Raw genomic sequence first — 6,000 nt, 5'->3', positions numbered from 1 at the left:
TGGTTTTGTTGTCTGTGCTTTATTTTCTTGAATCATAATCATAATAGAGAGAGAGAGAGAGAGAGAGAGAGAGAGAGAGAGAGAGAGAGAGAGAGAGAGAGAGAGAGAGAGAGAGAGAGAGAGAGAGCAAATGAACTAAGGGTAATCTTGAAAGAATATATGTCCTGGATCTCATTCATAGTTACTGGTACGCCGTTTTCAATGGTGCACTGATGCTAAGATGAATCTTCGGTGTGCAAAAGCAAAAAGTGTCATATGAATGCTCATCCCTATAAGATTCCTAAAAAACTCATGAACTTGTAAAGAAGAGAATAAGAGAAAGCTGAAGATCCTCACAGTTTAATCCACTGTACTATGATAATATCCACTGCAGCCTGGGTTTACCTGTGTAAAACAAATGTTGGTGTGATTTGATCAGCCATATATTTGAATTGGTGTTTAGAAATAAATGGCATCATGGCTGCCCAAGCTTGCCCCTGTGTCACCTATATACACCAACACATCTCGTTGTTCAGTGGCTTCTGAATAGTACATAAAGATGTGGTATGATGAAAAATGACAGATGAAATTTTATAACAAATGTTTTGTGTAATGCAATTTCTCTAAATATGTGTATTTTATATATATTTAATAAAGAAATTCAAAAGGTTCCACTTCAGAATTCCACAAGAGTTGTCCTTCAAATGGATGCTGGTGCCATCTGGTGTAATTAAATGTTATTACAAGATTCAATTTGATTTTAGTAATAAAAGTATCAATAATTTAATAATAGTACCCCTCTTGTGATAATATAGAATACTGTGTCTATAACTTTGTCAACGACATATTTTTAGCCATACAGAGTCGTTCTGCTGAAAGAATTATGAAAATGAATGCAGCCCTTGAAGAATAGTGACACAGGCTAAAAATTGCAGAACATCGTTTCTGGAGTATGTCAAATCTACAAGAATTACCCATCTTGCATTTTGTATATTTCTAAATTTGCAGTGTCTTGGCCTGTACCTGAACTTTGATTACTCTTATTATCTCCTTGTTAGCTTTGTCTAATTTTATTAATGATTTGGAATTTAAACATGATTTAAAATTTTGTACATAATAATGCTTAGAATTGGGATTAATAGTCCCAAATGTCTATTATTCACAGTATTAGAGGTCATACAATCCACAAGTTCTCGCTGTCTGAATAAATATATAGGCTTGCTCTCATATATGCTCTTTCTTCATCTGTTCAAATGTCAAACCTTACATTTATTTAAAATTTTGAGCACATTAGCTGTAAATTAAATTTTTTTAGGGTTTACAATTAGCATATTCTGGCTGCTGTTTGATTCACTCACCACCCCTGTACTCTAAAAAGTTATACTTACTCAACAGACAACACCCAGCTACGCTCCATGAACACCTACCTGGCAGCTCCATGTTGTCTGACCTTTTTTGGTGATGTTTTAAAACACACCGCACCAAAGACAGGCACGTCCAATAGAGCTGGATATCCACAGAAAACCGCCCAGTTAGTGGTACAGCAGATAAAAGCAGCTGCAGCTGGCTGTCCTTCATGATGAAGCACCCTTTCCATCATTGTTGGTGACAGGTTTTACCATCCTCCCATATTTGTCTAACCATCTTTTCTTCAGTAACCCATTGGGGGGACACTTAATGTACCCTGAGCATGAACCCCTTGTCACCTGCTCACTCATGGAGCTCTACAGTCTCTACTGTGAGGCAGCTGAGTGAAGTAAGAGCCAGCATCAGAGGACATGTTAATGTGTAGCTTCTCTTTGTAACTCAGGCCTTTTGTGGGACAATAGAGGAGACAGGCGTGAAGAGGAAACTGAGCCGGTGTGTGTACAGAGTCAGTTCATTAAAACAAGAAGAAAGACTGTGGGATTCATCATTGTCTTATTTGTTTCAGTGTGTATGTGGGTGAGAGTGCTTAATAAAGTATGGTGGGAGTGGAGTTTGGGACAAAACTCTATGGAGAATTAGACGGTCAGGTTTAGCAGAAACACTGATGCGCTTTCAGGGTTTTATGAGCTCATTGAGGCACACACTATCAAGCATAATGAGGTGTAAAAGGCTGAACATAGAGAGAAAAGGAATAATAACAATAACACCATCAGTTAGCAGCCTTGTGACAGATCACTGCTAGACAGGCGCAATGTGGCAAAGTGCCAAAAAAGAAATGTGCAATAAAAGCTAACATTTTGGTAAACCAACCATGTATTTTTGCCATTATGGGGACAGCTGAAGCTTTATATACACTAGACCTCCTATACGCCCACAAAAAGTTTATAAATACTAAAGATTAGAGGTTGTATGTCTCCTAATTTTCACTGGGTGATTACTTGATTAGTTGAATAGTTAAAGCCAATAAATTTAGAACATGGTTATTTTGAGGATCTTTTAATTGTCATGTCTTGGGTGTAAAGATTAATACACATTCCATAAATAACATTTCTAGCATGATTACTTTTTTAGGTTACAGTAAAGTAAGAAATCAGTGCAATAAATGTGCAAAATAATAAATCTGTGTATCAATATCAATATAATTCAATTACATACGATATATAAAATCAGGATTAGAACCCTGACCCTGATGAGTAAGCCAGTGGCAAAGACGACAAGGAAAAACTCTACGTGTCAATATGAGGAAGAAACCAGTCACCAGGAACCAGACTGAAAAGGGAAGCCATCCTCATCTGGATGACACCAAAGTGTTCAATTATACATCATTTCCTTCTATAATTGTATACTATAAGGTCAAAAAGTGCACCAATGGTTTCATAGTTTGGTTGCAGTCTAAAGCCGTCTCCATGATTTCTAAGTGGTACCATCCATAATAATCTCATGTATCTGCAGGTTGTCCATATGGAGACCTCCACAGCAAAATGGCCTCCCAGTGATGGGAACTCCAGCCAGATGTAGGACATCAGGTTGGATAAGGCAGGATCACTGCTTTCTCAGGAATAGCATGAGATCATATTCAATTCAGTCATATTTAATTTAAGGATGTACCTTTTTTCTTTAAACGCTTTGTGAAACTGAAACTCATGGTGTGCATGAGAAACTGTTTATAGCTTAATAATGGATGTAGGATGTGATGTCTACAGCTGCATCTAGGAGTTGTTTTGACCACGTGAAATTGTGTTCTCAGTAGCATCCAAAAATAAGTCGTGGTCCTCCTGGAGCTGGCATGTCCCTTTAATCGGACTCTAAATGAGTGGGATGGGATGGGATTGTGGTGAGGAACCCACTCCACGTGCCCTCTGTCATACAGCGCCGGTCACAACAGAATCCAGTCTGCCACAGAGCGAAGACCTATTCTATACAAATTCTGTACATATGCTTGCATCTCCTTACTGTGTACCTCATTGTTTTTACCACTGACATGTCAACAGTCCCCCTAGTGAATGTGTTAAAAAAAAGATATAAAAATAAAGATAAAAGACAGAGGATGGACAGATATATCTTCAGTGGTAGAACAGTACGACTGTTATGAATAATGTCCAGTTGTATGCAATCAGGTAAAAAAAATAGTCTTGACTGATGTAGTGGGTGTTGTGCTAAAAAAATCCAGAGAAGAAAAGACCAGAAATGTTCTATATGTTGTTTTATTCAAGTGACAGCAGGATAATAATTCAAAGCATCCCAGACACTTTTTGAATTAATATTTCGCAGTACATTGAACCAAAACTCTAAAGAGCATCTACTGGATGCGATGCAGAATAAATGAGAAAGTTGATGCTCCAGCGTAAATGAACTGAACATTTTCTTGGTTATAACTTTCACCACAGATCCTGGTTTGATTCCATCCCCTGTCATAAAAAAGTCCTGAAAAACAAAGGAACTAAACACTAAGACACTGTGAAATCACTAAAAAGCCACAACTGAGTCTAGACATTCTGGTTCATTTAAACAGTATATCGATTATTTTATATATGTTAAAAATATTGATCTATTATTTAGAGGTTTAGGGATTTCTTGCTCGAACAGTGTGTTTGTCTCTGATACCAGTATCTCTGTGCCCCCAATAGATAAGGATGATACTTGATTCCATAGAGAGAAAGAGTCTTGATATTCTTTTTTCCTTAATATCACAATGCAGGACACACGAGGAAATTGTTTACGAGAATCAAATTATTCCTTCATGAACAATTTCACAATAGAATTTAGTGTAACAGTGCTTAAACAAGCCGCTATGAAGGAATTATAGAGGAAAATGAATTGACCTAAAGTGTCACAGGGTGACCCCCACCTTTACTTTGAGCTATTTTACTCCAGTTTGTGGAGAGTGTATAGCCTTGTGTGTGCGTGTGTGTCTGTGTGTCGGTGTCAGGAGACAATAATGAATGAAATGCACTGACCCTGAAAATGGGCTTTATAGAAAGAAAGAAGAGGGTAAATCAATCTTCTATATATGGTATGTGTCACACATAACACACACAAGTTGGGCAGAGTGGCCTAAAAAGGCAGGTTCAGAGTTCAGATAAAAACCCTAAACGTTTTTTTTATCTGTTTTATTCATTATATTTCAATTCAATTGCCAGTCGATTGCAAGATTTTAGTTTTGTTTAAAATAAGTTTTTATAAAACGTCCATAAAATTCCATAATTATTATAACTGGGGAGAGAAGCACCAATATTTAAACAGTTTTAGTTGAGGTAACCTGTAGCCTAGAAATTCTGAGCTTGAAATATCTAAGAATTTTGAGCTTGATGTAAGAGGGACTAATATACGTATCTCATTGTTTAGGGTCTGGGTTCAATGTCAATGTTTTCTAGGTGAGTTCAAACTAATGACCACTGGGATTATCGGATTAATGTATGACTTATTTGAGTTACTGTCAAAACAAGCTTCCTTTTTCATGCCAGAGTCATGACGGGAGTCTTTAATGTTAAAGATTAATGAAGCAAAGATTAGGTTGATTGAACTACTAATCATTTTACAGGCCCCTTCTTCTGAAATCTGTCAAAGTTGCTTAAATTTCTTATAATTCCAAGAATGTTTAATCATATTGATTTGGTTGTCATGACATTCAGTGGATGATGAAAATGGGATTCTCAACATTTGCCTTCAAGACACAATCAGTACAATATTTTGAAAGATTATTGCAGGATTCTGCCCGGACTTTGGCCACATGCTTTTGTTTATGTTTGGTGTCTCATGTCTGCCCCGCCCTTGTCTCTTCCTCCCCATCTCTGCCTTATGTGTCTGATTGTTATTACTATTTAATTGAGCCACGTTGCCTTGAGCAGCACAGAATCCTCTGTTGTCTTCTGTTGTCGTTGTTTGAGTCATGTCTGGTTTTGTCTTTGTCCTTGTTTTGTGCTTTTATTTAATAAATCTTTTTTTTATGTTATCCTGCATTTGGGTCCATTTTATCCTCACGTCCCTGACAGATTAGTTTTTATAGGTTGGTTTCATGGCATATACTGTATATGTAAACATCTATGTTTGTGGGTTGGATGAATGTGAAATAAGAAATGCGTCTGTTTGTTATAAGTCCCATTTACTCGTGACACATTAACAGCTAGTCAACATTTCAGGCAAACCTTGAAAAATAAGGGAAGGAAAATTAATTATCCAGATCTCACTCTGTTCCTGTTCTATTCACAGAAATTTAGTGATCATTAGAAGTTGAAGCCACTTAACTGTAATGTGTATAAATGCAAAATCACAGCAGGAAGAATTACTCAATTCAGAGGGACTCGTTGCCTTGAAGGATGTATCGTAATTGCTTCTAATGTGAATGATCTTTTAATTTCAAAGGTTAACAAGGCATATCACGGCACATTTCATAAGACGTGATTGTTTTTGTAAATTTTCTTTGTAAATATGGATCAACTGTCTCGACTGGGATTAGTGTTATTTAATTCTGCACATACTGCTCAGATGTTCTTAAAGCCATCCTTTATTTGGACTAACAGTGTGCTTTTACATCGCTTTCACTTCAGGCCAATATGTCTCCTATCCAGTAATGTTATTTGCTGTAGATCATTA

This window comes from Tachysurus fulvidraco, chromosome 18, assembly GCF_022655615.1.
Source record: "Tachysurus fulvidraco isolate hzauxx_2018 chromosome 18, HZAU_PFXX_2.0, whole genome shotgun sequence".
NCBI lineage: Eukaryota > Metazoa > Chordata > Actinopteri > Siluriformes > Bagridae > Tachysurus > Tachysurus fulvidraco.
This window is presented reverse-complemented; position numbering follows the sequence as displayed.